The sequence below is a fragment of the Rhinolophus sinicus genome, linkage group LG10, assembly GCF_036562045.2.
Source record: "Rhinolophus sinicus isolate RSC01 linkage group LG10, ASM3656204v1, whole genome shotgun sequence".
Classification (NCBI taxonomy): Eukaryota; Metazoa; Chordata; class Mammalia; order Chiroptera; family Rhinolophidae; genus Rhinolophus; species Rhinolophus sinicus.
Genome location: NC_133759.1, coordinates 62,126,390 through 62,148,938, shown reverse-complemented (window position 1 = coordinate 62,148,938; position 22,549 = coordinate 62,126,390). Strand labels below are relative to the sequence as shown.

General features: G+C 41.5%; 1 protein-coding gene across 2 annotated transcripts in view; it reads left to right on the top strand.

Annotated features, from left to right (window-relative positions):
* Positions 1–3,686: 3,686 nt before the first annotated feature.
* TAFA4 (TAFA chemokine like family member 4) overlaps positions 3,687–22,549 on the top strand; it is a 202,286-nt gene continuing 183,423 nt past the window's right edge. The window contains exon 1 of one of the 2 annotated variants that reach the window (XM_074313251.1): positions 3,687–4,115. The gene's annotated coding sequence lies outside the window, so the exon portion shown is untranslated. The remainder of the gene's footprint in view (positions 4,116–22,549) is intronic. The other variant, XM_019711725.2, reaches the window with a different exon arrangement.

Below are 22,549 nucleotides of genomic sequence, written 5' to 3'. Positions count from 1 at the left end.
CACATTTCCTCAAAAGCTGCTGAAAAACAGACAGACTGGAAACAAAAAATATCACTTGTTTCTTTTATCAAAGTTCTCCCAGTTCCCAGTTTGAAGCAAGGGAAAGCAAAGCACATATCTGGGTAGAAAAGTGAACTTGAAAGCTAGAGGGCTGGAGTGAATAAAAAAAATATTAAAGAACAGTGCTTTGAAAATTTCAAAGACAAATGCAAAGGAATAGACAAATGCTTTTTGCTTTCTGTTCACCCACTCTAGCGCAAATCTTGCACTTAAAGAGACTGGCTCAAGGCATAATCCTGCCATTGAATTGTGATTCCAACTGTGGGCATATTAGTTACCCTCTTTTGAGCCCCAATTTTCCCATCTGTGAAATGGAGATTATAGCCAGGGAATTTACCCTGTAGGATTATGAGGACAGTAATCAATCTGAAATCCTTAGCACCGGGAGCCACACACAAGCCCCCAATTAATGTTTGCTATTATTCTTATTAGTCTCCTAAGTAAAAATGACACTCAAAGTACATGAGCATTGCAAAATTTTAAAACCAAAGCTTCATTTGATAATGAGAGGATTTTATAAATAGGCCTTGGCGAGTCGGAATGTTCCTTCTCCAGGCACAGTCAATCATCGGTGTATTGATTAAGCATCAGCACGTGCCCAGTTGTGTTCTGGAAGTTACACAAATGAAGAAAGTAGACACACTGTCCAAGTCACATAGTGTTATCACATACACAGATGTCAAGTAATGTCTTGTGAGTGTGTGTGTGTGTGTGTGTGCGTGCAAAACCCTGTTGGCAGGACCTACACAGGTTCTTACATAAGAAAATAAATAATTTAACCCCATTTTTATGAAAAAGATGTTGATTGATTTTGTATAACCTCTAAGGATGCAAAATGGTAGCAAAGAGAGAAAGGAAGGGTGTTATGGAATGAATAGCAGGGGTGTTTTCTTACAAGAGGACTTGTTATCTGTTTCTGGAACAACTTTTGCCAGATCTTTGCTTGGATGTCTTTTTATCGTGGCTCAAATGTCACTACCTGATAGGGACCTTCCTTGGGCAGTCAATCTAAAGTAAATCCATTCCCCATTCTTTTAATCCTCTAGCCTTAATTTCTTTTTTTTTTAAAGCATTTATTCTGCTCTGAAATTACCTTGTTCATATATTTATTGGTTTGTTTACTGTCCAGCTATCCCCATGATGATGACCAGAAGTCACATGAAAGCAGGGATCACATCTACCTTGTTTGTCACCACATTCCAGAGTCTGGCACACAGCAGGCTTTTGATAAATAGCTGATGAAGAAGTAATTGAATAATTCAGTCTCATTGCGCCTTTTTTTTTTTTTTTTTTTTTAACACAACTTGCTTTTTCTTGTGGTGAATTTGGTTAGTAAATCTCAATCCATCAGATCATTTTGGCTTCTTATTACTATACAAAATATATCAACCAGGTCATTGGAAATTTGTAGATGAGTCACTGAACTGTACCATCTTACCTTAGAAACATACTTGTGTTTCTAGGGCTGCTGTAACTCAGTAACACAAGCTGGGTGGCTTAAACAACAGAAATTATTGTCTCACAGTTCTGGAGGCTGGAAGTCCAAGATCAAGGTGTGGGCAGGGTTGGCTCCTTCTGAGGGCTGAGAGAATCTATTCCATGCCTCTCTTATTGTCCTGTGGTTTGCCCATAATCCTCGGCATCCCTTGCCTTGTAGAAGGATCACCGGGATCCCTGCCTTCATCTTCTCATGATGTTCTCCCTGTGTCTGTGTCTGGCTCCAAATTTCCCCTTCTTAGGACAGTAGTCACCTGGGATTAGGTCCCACCCTAATGACCTCATTTGAACTTGATTACCTCTATAAGGACCCTTTCTCTAAAAAAGATCACATTCTGGAGCACTGGGGGTTAGGATGTCAACATATGGAGTTTGGGGGACACATTTAAATCCCTAATGACACTAAACATCCAGGATGGGAGAACATGGTCTTAGGTTGAGCCTCACAAAATTGCTTACATTTTTTCCCCTGTAAGGACAAGAAAACCTCAGTGCAGGAAAACTTGGAGATAAAACACTTAAGCAGGATTGAAGTAAACACACAGATCCAGGTCAGCACCATATCTGACACATAGTCTTGAATCAATAAATATTTGGTGAATGAATGAATAAATGTGGAGTTCTTCTAAATGACTTGCTCCCTTGTTTTTGCTCAAATGTTACCCTCTGAGTGAGAACTAGCCTGAACAGCCCATTTAAAATCACAGCCTCCCTTTCTGCACTTGGTTTCTCTGTGTAACACTTGTACCACACTCTGTACTTCACTTATTTGTCATGTTAATTGCCCGCCGCCAACTAGAAGGTAAGCTCCATGGGAGCAGGAATTTGTACTGTTTTGTTTACTTCTGTCTAGACCACCTGCTGCAGTGCTGAGCACAGAGTAAAATGCTCAATTTTATGGGGTGAATGAATGAACGAATGAATGGTGTCAAGAGAGAGCTCTGGCATGTAGTTTCAAGTTTTCCTTGGATTTGTCCTTATGCTACATAGAATCTCAGCACTGAGGGGTATATCAAAGATCACGCCCTTGTCTCCCATGTTTGAATTCTTTCTTAGACTGGTGACAACTTTGTAACATGACTGTGTTTGGCGGCAGAGCCTCAATTTTGATAATAAAAGAGGGAAGGATTCAAAATTTAAATGATACACAAAATAACATGCTGTGTGTGTGTGTGTGTGTGTGTGTGTGTGTGTGTGTGTAGAACAAAGGTAGGGAGAACATAGACAGGAGGCCTGCTGGAGAGTTCAAGCAATAAGCTCAGAGAAGGGCAAATAAACCCTGGAGTGCAACTGGGGCAAGATGACGCCTAATTTTATGTCAATGCAGAGTAAAAAGGCCAGATTGTAAGGCAAAACAATGACAGCGCACAGCATAGGGGCATAGAACACTGCTTCTCAAACTTTACACATTGCTAACCACCTGGGGATCTGGTTACAATGAAGATTCTGATTCCCGGTGGGCTCTGAAAGGCCGCATCCTTAACAAGTTCTCAGGGGATGCCGCTTCTGGGTTACACCGAGGATCAGAGAACTCGGCTTCTGGGAAGATACTTTCTGGGTTGAAATACACGCAGTGACCACTAATTAACTATGTGATCTTCAGTAAGTCATGTTAGATACCTGTCTGCGTCTCGGCTTTCTTGTCTATAAAATGGAGATCAGATGAGGTATTCTCTGTAAAGTGAATACTAGTTAAGTGTCACTGGTTATTAGTGTTACTTCACTTGGAGAAGGGAGAAAGGAAGAGGATTCGGCATGCGGAGCGAGTCAAAGACATCTTAGCTGTATTTTTTTAATAATTTTTAAAAGAAACTATTCAGGTATTGACGTGTGTACGGAATTACCTCCTCTCCCTTGCAAGCAACTTACATAAGAAGCCAGATTAGTCATGCATGTGCTACGCGTAGGGCGGCTAAGGAAGCCTGTTTGCAAACTGGTTTGAGTCCTCGGATGGACACACGATGCGTGGGGATTGTCTTCTATTGCGAGTCGAACCGTTATGCAGGACTCAACGCGGCTCGCAAGTATTCAGAAAGAATACTTTTTCCCAGCAGCTGCCGAGTGGTGGCCACAGAGAGGCGCTCGGGAGCGGCTCCAGGAGCGAGGGCTAACGGCTCTGCCACCGAGCAGGGGCGCGGGGCGGGGAGAGGGCCGACCCACGTGGACCACCCGGCCGGGCGGGGGCAGGGGCAGCAGGCCAGCCCGGCCAATCAGCGCGGCTCGCGGCGGTCCCAGCCCCTCCCCGCGGGCGCGCTCCCAGGGTCCGGCTTCACACTGCTCACTACGCGCCGCCTTGGACCGCGCTGACTGACCCCGCGCGCGGCTGCAGACCGACCCCAGGCCTAGGGTCGCAGCTAATGCTCCCGCAGACCCTGCTTCTCCCGTGGCAGTTTCGAACTTGTCTTTGGAGAGACGTGGCAACTTTCTTTACAGCGAGCCTGAGGAGGTGATGGGCCGTTCCCGGGGTGCCCGCGGGGAGGCGGCACCGTGAGCGTCCTCCTGTGCGGAGATCGGTGCTTCGACTTGGATGCGCAGACTTCACTGCCGGCTGTAGTCGAGTAAGAAGGGATGAAAGGGGAAACGAGGGGCGGGAAGATGGGGTTGGGGTGGCATTGGACCCCGTGCTCAGTTTCTGTCTCATGGGCACCAGCTGCCTCTCGGACTGATACAGACTTGACCCGGCTGCTCATCTCTGTGCTCTGGAGTGCGGGGTGGCCTGTGCGGTAGTTGGCGTGCACCCAGAAGTTAGGAGCCGAGTTCTGAAGTGAGGATGTGTGGCTGGGGAGGGGCAGCGGCTGCTTCCAACTTCTGGGTTCCTGCCTGTCATTTAGAGACCCCGGGGCTGCTCCGTGGATGCAGGAGAGGCCACGTGATGGATAGGTACGAAGAGAGGGAGGGCGAACTCTCCGTGAGGTCTTGTTTTGGAGAAGACCGCCTTGGGGCTTCATCCCTTGGGGCATCATCCGTAGATCCCAATAGGAGCTAGCTGGAGTTAGCAGGTCAGCCTCTACCTGAACCCCTGGTTGCAGGCCTCTTGGTGGAAGGGGCCGCGTGCGTCTGGGACGCACGCGTCTTCCAGTTGGAGGAGCAAAGCTTCCTGCCAAGTTGAGAACTGGAACGGGTCTGGAAGTTCTGCCTCTTTCGAGTTAGGCACCTCAGATTTGTCCACCAAGCCGGTCTGTCTACATTTCTTTCCCCTTTTCAAACCTAATCTTGCCTCATTTGTCCTATCAATCTCTTCTAGAAGGAAGGACAGACATCCTTAACCCTAAACCATGAGCTCATCTTTGGGGAGGATGGGAAGTAGAAAGCCTGATATCCCGCTCCCAGGAAGGCAGCCCAAGCCACATACGGTGCCACTGGTGTGTGTTTCTCCGGAATCAGTATCACTTAACGTTGTTTTTTTTTGGAGGGGGGGGGAAATCCACAAACCCCCCTGAGAACCTCAGCCAAGCTATGAATCAACTCTCCCGTGAGATGTATATGAAAAGATTCATGGACTCTCTGAGACCTACCCATGTGCCTGCCCATGTCCCTACCAGGATTTAAGGACCCCCCACTCCCATTGATGAAGAGTCTGTATCCCTGAACTCTTTTCCCCTTTAACTTTTCAGTGGCTGTCCCTCCAAGATGAGCAAGGTTGATGTGATGTGACAGGCGATCCTGGTGTGTGGGGATGGGTATGTTTAAAGCTTTGGGCTGGCTCTTTCTCCAGTATCCTCTGTACAGGGATTGTCCACAACAACCGGCAGACCCTAGCTGCAGACTCAGGCACCCAAACCTGCATATGTTGATGGCTTAACTCACTGATCACACTGCTCCCCCCCACTCGCCACTTGCTGCACACGACAAGGTCGGGGGAATTTGTCTATGTGTCTGAGCCTTGTTCAGGCAGAGACTAGATTTTTAAAAAAATGGCTAAAATTATTTAGCAACATCCATTTCACAATGTAATCAGTATTTTCCACTAAGTCACTTGAGAACAGGAGTATGTATGACTTGAAGAATTCTTCAATAGCTCGCTGTGGGTTTTACAGTCAGAAGCATTTCTGCTAAGTGTGTAGTCATAAATCAGTGTACAAGCCCAACACTTCCTTTGGATTGGAAATACAGATCTTAATAAGGCAGCATGAGAGCAGTTTTCAGAGTCATTAAGACTAATGATGACTTATGTCCTCCCCAACTGACCGTGTGAGTTGGCTTGGCTCATTTGTGCAGAAAGGTTTCTTCATTTGTGTGGACATTTCTTGGTCAATATTTTCATAGTTGAAAGCTGAATTTCAAGGTTTCTTTTCTCAGTTCTTCTGCGTCATTGTTCTGCATTGCGTGACTTTGCTCTCTTCCCTCTGTACCATCTTAGCTACGCTTTGACACTTTAAAGTTTATTATAAGGTTTTAAGTCATGGTTTGACTTGGCCACTTTTACCTGTTAATGATAAGAAAGTTACCCTTTCCAGAGAAGCAGTCACTGCCAATTCACTTAGTTTTCAATGACTTTAATATTTTTTTTGCTTTACTTCTCCCTCAACATACAAAAACCTACAAATATTCCTAGTTGATTATTGAATATTTTTCATCAGAGGCAACCTTTCCATATTTCTAGTAGTACAATGTTCTAGGTCACTTGAATTTCAATATTCAATTTTTGCTCTTTTTAGAGATGTGTATTGTTTGATGACCTAGTTATATTTAGTCACACACACAAAGGTTCTTTGCTTTATCCCATTACCTCCTTTTCAGTGGCACATAGCCTTTCTCTAATAGCTGCTTTTATCTGCACACCTCACTTATTGTTATATGTAATATACTACTTTGTTATGTAAATGATGTGTTGATGCATGTGATATTAAAACTGCATTCACTGGGGATTAACCCAGGGTATGACATCATCACCAGCCAATCCTCTATTTGATTTGAACATGCATTGACAAAAGTCACATTATCATATTGAGAGAGGGTTTCTATATTGCCTGTGATGAGAGAAAAGAAGAGGGAAGTCTTTGGATCTTCCTAACTCTCAATTAGCTGCTCAGTTGGAGAGTTTTGGGGATTTCTATACTAAGAAGCTTAGTTTAATAATAAAATTATCAGATTGCAGTTTTATAGATCTCTTTAGAATTTGCATAAGTATGTTTTCCTTCTTATGCCTTCTTCCTCTATGAGACTTTTTCACCCTGCATTCTGGCTCTATTTCTTTACATATATGGAGAGCCATCATAATACATAGACTAGCCTTTAGATTTTTTTTTTGTCCTTGAAATAGGTGGAACATCGATAGATAGAGGGATTCATTTCTTTGTGTACGTGTGTTGGTTTTGTCAGGTGTTAGATATAAATCTGCTAGGATTAGCAAAATGACTTCAGGTCCTGAAGCCAATCATAAGCGTGCTTTACCCTAATTTGTTGAGAAGATTCAGGAATGAGGGTGGAGGTCAGGCAATAGGAAAAATGTGACCACAAAGGGATTGGTGAAGTGATCTTGGCCACATTAATCACTTTCTAATTATTTGTTTTGAAATTCAGTCCATACTCAGAGACAGGCTTGAGCTGTCACATGGAGTGGTGCTTTGTAATTCAGCTTGTGATCTTTGAAAACCCACCTCTCACAAGATGAAATTAACTTTGGCTTCTTCCAGTTGCCATTCAAGTTAAATCCATTTTCTTCCATAAAGTCAGTTAAAAGTGCTCTTTTTTTAAAAAAAACAAACAAACCAAAAACAAATTTAATTGCACAATCTGCTTTAAAGAAAGACTCAAAGGATCACAGAATTTTAAATCTGGAACGTACTGCAGAGTTCATTTTTCTAGAAGTTTAAGGGTAGGAGGTATGACTTGAATCCCTAGGATATGGAAAGAACTGGGGTTAGAATGCCAGGGCCCTCCTTCCTAACCCAGTGGGGCTCTTTCCAGTAGAGGCCTGCAGGGAATGACTGTTGTGATGGGGTGGGACCCCCTCATTTCAGCCGTCTCTTCAGAGGAGGACCACCCCCACGTCTTTCGCTGTCAAAGCTCAGTTGAACCCCGCTCAAGGACGGGACAGCTGTGTGCACAGCCAGCTTGGGTCCCTTTCTAGTAACTGTCGCAGCATCTGCAGCTACAAAGGAGACATTTAAAGGGGAGGTGGCGTTGGAAGAGGTTTGGGTGGAGTGACTCAATTTGGACCTTTTTGAACACATGGAAAGGCTCATGTTAAAATGACGATGAGGCAGTTTTAGGTAATGATTTAAGATTTACTTGTAAAGAGAACTCAGAATATTAATTTGTTGTGTGATAGTCTCCTCTTTCATAATTTGTGCTTTTTCAGTTGCTCTAAAACCAAACTAATAATTTGGAATAAAACCCTCCATACTGGCATGGTTGAGAGTAATGTAACTGTATCCTACATTTAGTGAACACTTAGTGTGTGCCAGGAGAAGGGTGTTGATATTGATGGAACATTCTGGTTAATGGATGGCACTCTTTATATGGGTGAACTACTGATTTTCCAAAGCCTGAATCTAAAACCACACTGAATCTTTTTCTGTCACTGTTTTTGATTCAAAAGATGTCCGGATTTCACAGTAGCAAGTCATTAGCATGGACATAAATAATTTTAATTCAGAAGTGTGGTGATGTCAGATATTAGGAACTTCTTGTAAATAAAATGGCAAACAAAAGAGAAGATGCTGTGTTTAAAAAGATTGCCACAAGATGTGGCTAATTTGTCTCCTTTCATGAGATTGTTTGTAGTATTGTTAGTGCAGAAGACTAAAGCATTCCTTATAGAAGATACGAAGATACCCTTATATTTCTTATAAAGGGAAAACACTAGGCTTTTTTTTTCAATAAAAATATGGCACTGCATACACAATAATCTATATTGGCTCTGTTAGTGCTGTAAGTTCATTTCAAACTAGAAAGCAGTTGAACATTTCTGCAGCATTTAAAGTGTCTGAACTAAAGATGGAACTGTCAAAAGCTAGAGTTACTATTATTATTAGTTTTTAAATGACCATTGTGTCTGCTTGAATTCTCTTACTTACACATCTATGCCATATGTGCTCAAGTTTTCTCTGAAAATTCATGGTTTTCTTTCTTTCTTTTCTTCATTTTCAAGTCCTTTGCTTAATGAATCATGAAAATATTGATGAGTCCTTGGTATACCATGGGTACCTTAGGGCTTAAAACCCCAGACTTAGATACAGCTTCTGAAATAATCAAAGAAGGTTTCCAGCAAGGAAGAAATTTAAAGACCGTCTAATGCAGTGGTTCTCAGCTGGGGGCAGTTTTGTTCCCCAGAGGAATACTGGCAATGTTGTGAGACATTTCTGGTTGTTATAACTGGGGTGGTATTGGGTGGGTTTCTAGTGGGTAGAGGCCAGAGATGCTGCTAAACATCCTGTAATGCACAGGACAGCCCCCACAACAATGAATTATCTGACCCCAAAATGTCATGAATGCTGTGCCTGAGAAACCCTGTTCTAGTGCAACTTTTTAGTCCCACAGCAGTGAAATGGATTATCCGGTATCCCCACCTCCTTATTTCTGGCAGGGATCCCAGATTTTGAAATGCATAAGCCAGGATTCTTTTAATCACTCTAGCCTTCTGATTTGAAGATTTCTTTCTTTTTTAATTTATAAAGATAATACACGCTTGGGGTAGAAAATTCAACATTATAGAATCGCGTAAAAAAGGAAGTAAAAAAAATGAACCCAATTCTGTCATTGACAAAATTCCTCTTCATATTTTGTAAATATGTATGCAGTTCCCTCCTTCTGCTTTTATCTTCATATAGATAGTTAGATCTAATTGGTTTTTTATTTTATTTTATTAGTTTCAGGTGCACAAGATAAAGCAATACTTAGACGTTTATCATTTATATCCCTCACACTGTGTGAACCCCCCTCCCCCCATCCACTATCCCTCTGACATCGCACGGAGCCATTACATTTCCACTGTGTCTATTCCTAATGCTGTACTCCGCTTCCTGTAACCATATGCATATATATATATATATATATATATATATATATATATATATATATATAAAGTTATAGTTGGCATTCATTATTGTTCAGCTTCAGGTGTACAGTGCAGAGATCAGGCATCTACATTACCCCTGAGGTGGTCTCCCAAATGGGACACATGTCCATCGGATATCCTACAACATCTTTACGTTATTGATTACGTTCCCCAAATTAGTTTTCAAAACCCCGTGGCCATCTTGTGGATACCGACTATTTTCTAAACCCCTCACCTTCCCCCTTATCCCCACCCCCCGCCCTTCTAGCAACCCTCAGTTTTTCCTCTATGTCTCCAAAACTGTTTCTGATTAGTTCATTCACGTATTCTTTTCTTTAGATTCCGCATATAAGTGAGATCATATGGTATTTGTCTTTCTCTGTCTGACTTATTTCACTTAACATAATGTTCTCTAGGTCCATCCATGTTGTTGCAAATGGTAAGATTTCTTTCTTCTTTATGGCTGTGTAATACTCCATTGTATAAATGTACCACAGTTTCTTAATCCAGTCATCTACCGAAGGGCATTTTGGTTGTTTCCATGTCTTGGCTATTGTGTATAATGCTGCAATAAGCATAGGAGTGCATAAAGATTTTTGAATTGGAGTGTTGGATTTCTCCAGATAGATACCTAGGAGTGGGATTGCTGGATCATAAGGTAGTTCCATTTTCAGATTTTTGAGATACCTCCATACTGTTTTCCATAGTGGCTGCACCAATCTGCATTCCCACCAACAATGCACAAGCGTTCCCTTTTCTCCACATCTGTGCCAGCACTTGTTGTTTGTTGGTTTATTGATGATAGCCATTTTGACTGGGATGAGGTGGTATCTCATTGTGGTTTTTATTTGCATTTCTCTGATGGTTAGTGAGGTTGAGCATTTCTTCATATGTCTGTTTCCCATCTGTCTGTCCTTTTTAGAAAAATGTCTCTTCATGTCCTCTCCCCATTTTTTAATTGGGTTGTTTGTTTTTTTGGAGTTGAGTGAGTTTTTTATAAATTTGTGATATTAACCCTTTATCAGATATATCATTGGCAAATATCTTTTCCCATTCAGTAGGATCCCTTTTTGTTTTATCGATGGTTTCCTTTGCTGTGAAAAAACTTTTAGTTTGATGTAATCCCACATGTTTATTTTTTCTCTTACTTCTCTCGTACGAGGGGCTATATCAGTAAAAACCTTACTCCGGGTAATGTCTGTGAAGTTTCTTCCTATATTTTCTTCTAGGAATTTTATGGTTTCAGATCTTACATTTAAGTCTTTAAGCCATTTTAAATTTATTTTTGTATATGGTGTAAGGAGGTGGTCCAGCTTCATTGTTTTGCATGTGCTGTCCAGGTTTCCCAGCACCATTTATTGAATAGACTGTCTTTACGCCACTGTACATTCTTGCTTCCATTGTCATAGATTAAATGGCCATATGAGCATGGATTTATTTCTGGGCTCTCTGTTCTGCTCCATTGATCTATGTGTCTGTTTTTATGCCAGTACCATGCTGTTTTGATTACTGTAGCCTTGTAGTATAATTTGATGTCAGGTATTGTTATACTTCCCACTTTGTTCTTATTTCTCAAGATTGTTGAGGCTATCCCAGGTCTTTTATGGTCCCATATAAATTTTAGGATTATATGTTCTATTTCTGTGAAAAACATCGTGGGTAGTTTGATAGGAATTGTGTTGAATATGTATATTGCTTTACTCGGTATGGACATTTTAACTATATTAATTCTTCCTATCCATGAATGTGGTATGTGTTTCCAACTATTTGTATCTTCTTTTATTTCTTTCTTCAGTGTCTTATAATTTTCTGAGTACAGATCTTTTACTTCTTTGATTAAATTTATTCCCAGGTATTTTATAGTCTCTGGAGCAATTGTAAATGGGGTAGCTTTTTAAATTTCTCCTTCTGATGTTTTATTATTGGTATATACAATGCAACTGATTTCTGAATATCAATTTTGTATCCTGCTACTTTATTAAATTCATCTATCAGCTCTAATAGTTTCTTGGTGGAGTCTTTAGGGTTATGATATATAGTATCATATCATCTGCATATAATGACAATTTTACTTCCTCCTTACCGATTTGGATGCCTTTTATTTCTTTTTCTTGTCTGATTGCTGTGGCTAGAACTTCCAGCACTATGTTGAATAGAAGTGGAGAAAGTGGGCAATGTTGCCTTGTTCCTGATCTTAAGGGGAATGGTTTTAGCTTTTCCCCGTTGAGTATGATGTTAGCTGTGGGTTTATCATATATGGCCTTTATTATGTTGAGATATGATCCCTCTATTCCCACTTTCTTAAGGGTTTTTATCATAAATGGCTGCTGGATTTTATCAAATGCTTTTTCTGCATCTATTGATATGATCATGTGATTTTTATTTTTCATTTTATTAATGTGGTGTATCACATTAATTGATTTGCGGATGTTGAACCACCCTTGCATACCAGGGATGAATCCCACTTGATCATGGCGTATGATCTTTTAATGTATTGCTGAATTCTGTTCGCTAATATTTTGTTGAGGATTTTTGCATCTATGTTCATTAGCGATATCGGCCTGTAGTTTTCTTTTTTTGTGGTGTCTTTGTCTGATTTTGGGATCAGGGTGATAGTGGCTTCGTAAAAAGTGTTTGGGAGTCTTCCCTCCTTCTGGATTTTTTGGAAGAGCTTGAGGAGAATAGGTGATAATTCTTTTCTGAACATTTTGTAAAATTCACCTGTAAAGCCATCTGGTCCAGGGCTTTTGTTTGTTGGGAGATTGTTGATTACTGATTCAATTTCCCTGGTAGTAATCAGTCTATTCAGGTTTTCTGCTTCTTCTTAAGTTAGCCTTGGAAGGTTGTACACCTCTTGAAAATTGCCCATTTCTTCCAGATTGTCAAATTTGTTGGCATATAGTTGCTTATAGTATTTTCTGAATTTTTTTTTATTTCTGTGGTGTCTGTTGTCACTTCTCCTTTTTCATTTCTGATTTTAATTTGGGTCCTCTCCCTTTTTTTGATGAATCCGGCTAAAGGTTTGTCAATTTTGTTTATCTTCTCTAAGACCCAACTCTTGGATTCATTGATATTTTGTATTGTTTTTCTGGTTTCTATTTCATTTATTTCTGCTCTGATCTTTATTATCTCCTACCTTGTACTACCTTTGGGCTTATTTTGCTGTTCTTTTTCCAGATCCCTTAAGTGTGAAGATAAACTGTTGATTAGTGATGTTTCTTGTCCCTTTGTAGGCCTGCAATGCTATGAATTTCTCTCTTAGCACTGCTTTCGTGGCATCCCATAGATTTTGGGTCATCGTGTTTTCATTTTCATTTGTCTTGAGATATCTTTTGATTTCTTCTTTGATCTCCTGCTTGACCCATTCATTATTTAGTAACATGTTATTCAGCCTCCATGAATTGGTGTGTCTTCCAGTTTTTCTCCTGTAGTTCATTTCTAATTTCATAGCACTGTGGTCAGAGAAGACAAGTGGTGTGATTTCAATTTTCTTAAGTTTATCAAGACTTGTTTTGTCGCCTAACATATGGTCTATCTTGGAAAATGTTCCATGTGCGCTTGAGAAGAACGTGTATTCTGCAGCATTGGGGTGAAATGCTCTGAAAATATCGATTAAATCCAAGTGGTCCAATGTATCATTTAAGGCTGTTGTTTCCATATTGATTTTCTGTCTGGAAGACCTGTCCCTTGTTGTCAGAGGTGTGTTGAAGTCCCCTACTATGATAGTGTTACTGTTGATCTCTGTCTTTATGTCAGTCAATATCTGTTTTATATATTTAGGTGCTCCTATGTTGGGTGCATAGATGTTTACTAGGGTTATGTCCTCTTGTCGGATCGATCCCTTTATTATTATATAGTGCCCATCTTTGTCTTTTAATATTTTCTTCATTTTAAAGTCTATTTTGTCAGAAATAAGTATTGCAACTCCAGCTTTTTTTCATTTCCATTTGCATGAAATATCTTACTCCAACCCTTCACTTTCAGCCTGTGTGTGTCTTTTGATCTGAGGTGAGTCTCTTGTATACAGCATATACAAGGGTCTTGCTTTCTTATCCACTCAGCCACCCTATGTCTCTTGATTGGAGCATTGAATCTATTTACATTTAAAGTGATTATTGATAGGTACATAGTTACTGCCATTTTTGAATTTGTAGTTAGATTGTTTTCATCTTTCTTCTATTTACAGAAGTCCTTTTAGTATTTCTTGCAATGCTGGCTTGGTGGTAATAAATTCCTTTAGCTTATTCTTTTCTGGGAAGCTCTTTATCTCTCCATCAACTTTAAATGATAGCCTTGCTGGATAAAGCAATCTAGGTTGTAGGCCTTTGTTTTCCATCACTTTGAGTATCTCCTGCCACTCCCTCCTGGCCTTCAATGTTTCTGCAGAAAAGTCATTTGATAGTCTTATGGGAGTTCCCTTGTATGTAACCCTCTGTCTTTCTCTTGCTGCTTTTAGGATTCTCTCTTTGTCTTTAACCTTTGCCATTTTAACTATAATGTGTCTTGGTGTGGACCTGTTTGGGTTTATCCTGGTTGGGACTCTCTGCACTTCCTGGGCTTGTATGTTGGTTTCCTTCATCAGGTTAGGGAAATTTTCAGACATTATTACTTCAAATATGTTCTCGATCCCTTGCTCCCTCTCTTCACCTTCTGTTATTCCTCTGATGTGCATGTTGTTGCGCTTGATGTTACCCAGAGGTCTCTTAAACCATCTTCATTGTTTTTTATTCTTTTTTCTTTCTGTTGTTCTGTTTGGGTGATCTCTGCTAACTTGTCTTCTAAGTCGCTGATTCGATCCTCTGCTTCATCTAACCTGCTGTTAATTCCTTCAAGTGAGTTCTTTGTTTCGGTAATTGTGTTCTTTAGTTCTAACTGGTTGTTCGTTATGATTTCTGCATCATTCTTTATGTCGTCTCTAAGCTCCTTAAACATTCTTATCATCAGTGTTCTGAACTCTGTCTCTGATAGGTTGGTTACCTCTGTTTCATTTCTGGAGGTTTCTTCTGTTCTTTTATTTGGGACATGTTTCTTTGTTTCTCCATTCTGGCTGACTCTCTGTGTTTGCTTTGATGTATTAGGTAGATCCCCTGGAGTTCTTAGTTCTTGCTGGGTTATCTTATGTAGTATGTGTCCTTTATATTTGACTTGCACTACTTCATTCTTCTACTCTGCGTGTGCTCTAAAGGTGACTCTTGTGTTGTATATATTGTCCTGTTAAAGAAGATCTTTAATTGCTTTTCGCTTGTGAGTAGGTGGGGTTAACTCCTAGGCTGACTAGTTGTGAGACTTGGCTCTGCCCACCACAGGGTGTTCTGCTGCGTGAGGGTTGACCGCTTAAATGTGGTTTGGCCTCTATGCCCTTTGTGCCTGTAGAGAATTCCCTCTGGGTGTGTCACTTGTAGGTCAAACCCGGTAGTACTCTGGTTGGTCCTGAGTTAGCCTCTGGGTATGTTGAATCTTGTGCCTCTTAAGCTGGGCCCTGGTAGGGCAATTTCAGAACAAAGCAAACCACCAAGCACAGCAACAATAACAACGACAAAGAAAAAATCGAATACATTCACATGTAAAAACAACCAATAACCCCCACTCAACACAGGCAAAGATATCAAAGATATAAAGACAGAACAGAACAAAACAAAAAGCAGTGCCAGTCTTGGCTTAAGCCCACCAAGTAATCTCCAGGTTGTCCTCTGCTGTACCAAAGAGTCCTCTGCATATTGTGCAGGCAGAGCCGTTCACCTGGTGCCCAGAGTGACGTTGGAACTGCAGATTTAGATGCATGGGGCTGAGAGGTCTGGATGGTAGTTTCTACAAAGTCAGTGTAGTTTCTGCCCTTGCCTGCACATATGCGCACTGAGAGTAACACCACCAGCCCTGTGTCCAGTTCTCCTGAGTCTTAGGGCACTTCTTCCGTGTGTGTGTGTGTGTGTGTGTGTGTGTGTGTGTGTGTGTGTGGCGGACGGGAGATTTCTGAGCTGCTGAAAGCCCGGAGCTGCGTCTGCCACTTACTGCTGATCTCTGGGAGTTCCTCCGCAGATGTAATTGCTCCGCCCTAGGCAGGCCAGAAAGGGTGGGGGCTGGGGATGGAGGGGTCTTCTCTCTCCCAGCCCAGCCGTGTCACACTCTTCCCGCAGGCCAGAAAAGGTGGTGGCTGGGGGCGGAGGAGTCCCCTCTCTCCTAGCCCAGCAGAAACCATACTCCTCCCAGCCTGTTCCCTGGGCCAGAGCCACCCACCAGTCTTCCCAGAGCCTGAGCACTAAGGCTCCTCTGTAATCTGACACCACTCCTCAGTTCAGGGGCCAGTTCAAGTCTTGGAAGGGCGGGGGTAGGATTGGAATAGCGGGGGAGGGGCCCAGGTATGGAGTTTGTGTCCTTTGTCTGGCCTAGGGCTTAACTGGAGGTATCAGCTGAGGTTTTTGCCTCAAATGCTGGATATGCTGCCCCCTCGGTGTGAGAGATCAGCTGTGGGACGCAGGGAAAGAGCCCACCTCCTGGCTTTTGTGTTTTCTGTTCCGTCCTGGCATCCCCTGCGTCTCTGCAGCTGTGGGTGTTGGCTGCGTTTCCACAGCCACAGATGTGGCCGCACCTCCACAGTGGAAGGTGCGGGCTGTGTCCCCACAGCAACAGGTGCGGGCTGCGTCTCCACTCCACTTCCTTCCCTCTTCCCCTGCTCGCCCAATTTTCCCACTTGCCAGTAATCCTTGCACGAGTCTCAGCTGTTCTGGGTGATGATCAGAGAGTCCTTTGATGGGTTATAAATGTTCCGTTTCTGATAAGATTTGGAGTAGAACTCAAAAAATGTGCCCCGCTGCCACCATTCCTCTAGACCTAATTGTTTTTGATAAATGGGGTCATACATCATATAATCTGTGTCCTGTTTGTTTACTTTGCAAAGGCCCATGGGAGGGCTTGTGGTGAACTTGATGCTGGGGAACGAGGCTGACACCCATGCGGTCACCTGACACCCATGCTTTCAGTCGACAGCCATGTGGTCAGCAGACACCCACTCGGTGTGTAGACACCCATGCGGTCAGGCGAAATCTCCTTGATTACGGTGACCTCCTCTGCAGGGCTGACCATTCTACATGAATTCATATGAGACTCATATGCTCTGGAGCATGATGAATTCATGAAAAGAGTTATATGCTATTTTTTTTCATGGCTGTATGTTACTCTGTTTAAAAATTCACTTTAATATGTCACGAACTACCCAAAAGTTAAAAGGGATTCTGAGTTCCTTTTAATGCACTCCTCTTTATCCAAGACAGCAAGATTCATAATGTCAGTACTGGAATAAGTCCTTCAGTTCTGCCTTATTTATTGGTGTACAGTCTAAAATTTTAAGTAGTTGAAAGCCACAAATATTTTGTACACTGGGGTCTTTAATTAAAGCCATCCAAAGAAAATGTTTTGGGGGTGAATTCTCTGCATGTGTCAGTGGGGGCAACAGATCACTGGGGCCTGCAGGCTTCCTATTTCCGTTGTTTGGCAGCCCATCCAGAAGCAGCCACGTTGTAATGTAAACATCTGTTACCTGTTCTCTGCTTTTGGAACTGACTATAATGCAACAGGCTTCACATCGGAGACACACAGCTTTCTTCATCTTTATTTCCAGATTAATTCCTTCTCAACACACACCCACACCCACCCACCCACACACAGACAGAAATCAAAAAAGCCATAAAATTGGTTACCGTGGGCCTGGTTGAAAAAACTCAAATTTTCTTCACACTCTGTCCTGTTCTTTGTGCTGTCGAGCCTGCTAGGAGCATGGAGCCCCCGTTAAGCAAGCTGGGGAATAACTGAGTGTATCCCTCATACCAATCTCCTTCTCCTTGTGCTGAATTTCTACTCACCTCAGGCCTAGGGGCTGATGCGCAGCCGGGATTTGGGAAACGAACTGGTTAACATTTAAACATCCCCAGTAAGGCCACGTAGTACCAAAGCGAGGAGGCAGGGAAGGGGTGGGTGGGCAAGGAGACGTTGAAGTGGAATTGGACCTTAGATAGCAAATGTCTATTTCACTAGGTTTTCTGAGGGTATTTGCCATTTTTATATTTGGGAATATTTATTAAGTATTTGCTTTGTTGACCTTGCAAAAAATTGTAGTAGCATCAGTACCTATCATTTGTTGAATAAGGATGTCGTTGGATACTGCACTAAGCATTTTAAACAATTGTGATGAAATACAAATCACATAAAATCTCCCTACTTAACCACTTTCAAGTGCACAGTTCAGTGGCATTAAGTACATTCACATGCTGTGCAGCCATCACCACCATCCATTGGCAGAGCTCTTTCCTCTTGCAAAACCAGAATCCTATTCCCATTAAACAGTAGTTCCCCACCCCGCCTCCAACCCTGGCAATTACCATTCTATTTTCTGTCTCTACAAATTTAATTTCTCTAGGTACCTTATACAAGGAGAATCATACAATATTTGTCTTTTGCATATGGCTTATTTCACTCAGCATAATGTCTTCAGGATTCACCCATGTTCTAGGGTGTGTTGGAATGTCCTTCCTTTTTAAGAACAGATACTATTCCATTGTATGTATGAGGTACAACTAAGTTAATTGTATGTACAATTAAATTCATGAAATTGTTGCAATAATGTTGCTAACCATTTTTGATATCAGAGGAATTATTCATTATGAATTTGTACCAACTGGACAAACAGTTAACCAAGTTACTATTTGGAAGTGCTGAAAAGGCTGCCTGAAAAAGTTAGACGACCTGAAATTTTTGCCAACAATTCATGGCTCTTGCATCACGACAATGCACCAGTTCACAGGGCACTGTCTGTGAGGGAGTTTTTAGCCAGTAAGCAAATAACTGTATTGGAACACCCTCCTTACTCTCCCGATCTGGCCCCCAATGTCTTCTTTCTTTACTTGAAGATAAAGGAAATATTGAAAGGAAGACATTTTGATGATATTCAGGACATCCAGAGTAATATGACAATAGTTCTGATGGCCATTCCAGAAAAGAGTTTCAAAATTGCTTTGAAGGGTGGACTAGGTGCTGGATTGGTGCATAGCTTCCCAAGGGGTTTACTCCGAAGGTGACCATAGTGATATTCAGCAATGAGGTATGTACTTTGTTTCCCCCAAAATAAGACCTAGCCGGACAGTCAACTTTGATGCATCTTTTGGAGCAAAAATTAATATAAGACCCTGTATTGTATTATATTACATTACATTACATTGTATTGTATTATATTATATTATATTATATTATATTATATTATATTATATTATATTATATTATATTATATTATAATATAAGACCCAGTCTTATTTTACTATAGGCACATTAGTAAATTTTTGCTCCAAAAGGCACATTAGAGCTGATTGTCGGGCTAGGTCTTATTTTCGGGGAAACATGGTAGCACTTTTTCTAGGATGAGTTCTGGAACTTAATTGTCAGACTTCGCATGTATCATACTTTGTTTATCCATTCATCTGTGGATGGACACATGGGTTGCTGCTTCCTTCTGGCTATTGCAAATAATGTAGCTATGCACATGGGTGTACAAATATCTGTTTGAGTCTCTGCTTTCAATTCTTTTGGGTATACATCTCACAATTGGAATTGCTGGATCATATGGTAATTCTGTTTTTAATTTTTTGAGGAACCACGATACTGTTTCCTGCAGTGGCTGTATCATTATACTGCACTAAGCATTTTTATGTGCTACCTCATTTAACCCCAACCTGCCCTACAAGGTAGACACAATCATCATCTCCTTTCTGTGCACAAGGGAAGTGAGGCACACCAGGATGAAGCCACACAGGTAGCTTGTGGCAGAGTCACAGTTTCAACTCAGGCAGTGTGGTCCAGAGCCAGAGCTCGCACTAGATCCTCATTCCTTCAATTCAAGAAATATTGACTGAACTCATGGGTGTGGCCCCGCTGTGGTGGGGGAGAAAAGATAAATAACAAACATGTTTATCCCAAGGAGAAGCTCTAAAAGTCCTCATCCTGCCACACTGAAGAATTTGGTTGAGACTTCGCGTTCCCATGGGTCAGACACTCATTGTGTGATTGGTATTTTATCAAAATAATAAGACACCAATAAATATACACTGTGGTTATTTTGCCTGCTAATATTAGTTGTGCATCATATCTTCTGCAATTATTAACCATGTAGCCCGTGGTTTTTAAAATGCCATGCTAGATTTTGCTTCTCGTTGGAGGTGGGGTTAGTGGTGGGTTGAGACAGCACAAGAAAATAATGCAGCTTGGGTAAGCCTTAGGTAGGAACTGAGTAATGACTACATTTTTACTTTACAGCGACAGTGGCAGAGGACATGGGCATCTTTCCTACCCAAAGCACAGCTTAGTGGAAATATTGCAGAGGAAGGCATGTTAGTCACTTTATAGAATTATAACTGATCAATTTTGTGGAACCCGAGTCCTTTATAAGCACCCTATGTTGATTCATTATGGGGATTACACAGTGGAAGAGGCACTACTGGATTGATATGCAAAAGCAAGATGTGAGGATATTTACATACACTTGAAATTAATGTTTGCGCGAATAGGTCGCTGATGGGGTATTCTAATTTGATTTTAAAGGCCTAGAAATAAGCCTGTGTTTGCGGGGGAAAGGTCCTCCTGGAATCCTGTCTGTCAGATGTTGGCAGCTCATTTGCAGGGTTTCTGTGTTACATAGAGGAAAATGGCCTGTGTTTGGAACATGTGAGCACCATGGTCTTCACGGGCAATCAGAGGCAGCGGAGAGCACCCCTAAGCTCGCCATTGAGACTGGCCCAGCGTGGTTCACGGTGGTGTTCTTCATAGTGGCGGAAAGGGGCTTGTCTTAATATATACATGAATAAAGTACACTGATCATCCTACAGAAGTATTAATCAGGAAAGGAAAATATTTCTCAAGCCTGAAACTTAAGGTCACCCTCGGAAAAAGGACTGGCAAGATTCCTAGAAAACTGTTTCTTCAAGACATTTTGATATTGAATTTACTCTTTTCACATTTACAAAGGACTCAGGATCCCAAGTGTAAACTCAGATTCCAGTTTGATGTGCAAATATTTCTGAACCATAGCGTAACTAGACATGAACTTACAAACAGTTGACTACATCCGTATATGAGTTTCACAGTCCTCATTTACTTAGAAGTAAGTGACAAGGGGAGATGGATCTAGAGTTATACTGATTGCAATTTTTTTTTGTCCTCTGCATAGTCTGGATCTTTAAAATCTATTTCATATTGTCAATTTTGTTTGGTATGCTTGTCCTCCATTTCCGGTATTATTGCAGTTTTTAATATTGTCACTTAGACCAGTGCTTAAGAATCACTTAGAGGGCTTTGTTAAGACACAGCTTCCCACCCTGCTCGCCTAACCCCCAGCTACTGGTTCAGCTGTGGGGCTGGAGCCTGAGATTTTGCATTTCCAAAAAGCTGCCCCACATGCTGGTGCTGTCTTACCTTGGACCACACTTTGCATGACTGTAGTTCACGAGTTGGAGTTAAAAATTTTTTAGGTGGAGATTTTTGTAAATCAACACTATTTTAAGTAGGTTGTGAGTTTCTCATTTTGTAATATACTGATAAGCTTGTCTACATAGTATAATTCTGAAGATTACTTTAAATGACTGAGCCAAAAATACAAATTGCTGATTGCATCAGTGTTCTATAAAAGAAACTCATTTTGATAATGTCCCTAAGTTGCTTTTAGAGCATAAGGTGCATTTTCTGTATTTGAGGACTTTTAAACTAAGAATTGCTAGCTGTTTAAATGGATGTTGAGGTAGTTTTGCTGCACGTGGCACATACCCAGCGTAGTGCTTGCTTCAGTCGCCTGGCTGATGTCTATACTGAGTAGGAAAAAAATGTGGCTTCCTCTTTCAAATCTGATTTAAATTGTAATCCTACTGGCAGGTGACAAACAGGAATTTTGTTTTTGTTCCTGTATAGTTAAGACTCAGCAGATGTTAAAAGGTGATGTGGATTTAAGATTTCATATGTCCTGGGAATAATTGAAGATTTAGTCAGGACCAGAAGATGGAGTCACAGATAGAATTATGGGATGTGAGGGGTATGGAAAGCTTTTGTACAGATGCCTGGCTTGTTGCATTTTCCTGCCACTTGGAGGAATAAATTATCTTCTGCATTTGTTTAAACGAAAAGCTGCCAGTGGATAGTAGTTTGTCTTGCACAATTAAAAAAGTGTGAAGTTTGCAAGCAGAAGTCTTTGCTGAATAAAAACAAATGTAAAGAGCTTGATTTTTAAAAGTCTTTACTCATTTAAAAATTGGGATTTGTGAGATTTTTTTTTAGAGATGGTCTAGCTTATATAAACGTGTGGGTGTTGGCAGGAAGGTTAGAATTGACAACCACCAAGAAGAGTGGATGGCCTGGGTCAGAGTCGTTTAACCTCCTCTGTCTCCAGAGCTGTGTTTTAATTCCGTGGCTGGTCTGCGGAACTGCCGTGCACTCCCGAAGGCTGTGGCTTGTTGCATATGACTAGGTTTGTACTAACATTTCCTTGGGACCTATCCGTCACTGTTTTCCCTTCAGCAGGTTTCACTTTGGTCATTTCTGCCCAACTGTCAAGATGCTACAGCTCTCCTCCCTGGCGGCCTGCCGTCTTGCCCTCTGTCCCCGACGAGCACTCAACTCCAGACAGTTAGAAGATGAGGCTTCCAAGTTGCGTGTCAGACTAGGGCACGATACAAGATACCTTACATGGAAGACTAAACAGCAGAAGCATCCAAACTGCCCTGATTTTTTGTTTTTAAAGAACAAATATACACTTAAAAATCCACGGCATTCGATGTAGATTGGAGCCTGGTGTGTGTGGGTGGTATTCTTTGCCAGCTAGTTGGTGTTAGGATAGCTGCTAATACTGTACCATTTGCAGGTGATGCTGCCAGTCAACCCAGGATCACAGCGACTTTGTGGAAGCCCCGCTGGTAACGTGCGTGTCGTAAAAAAAGTAAAAGTAAAATTAGGGTTATATAAAAA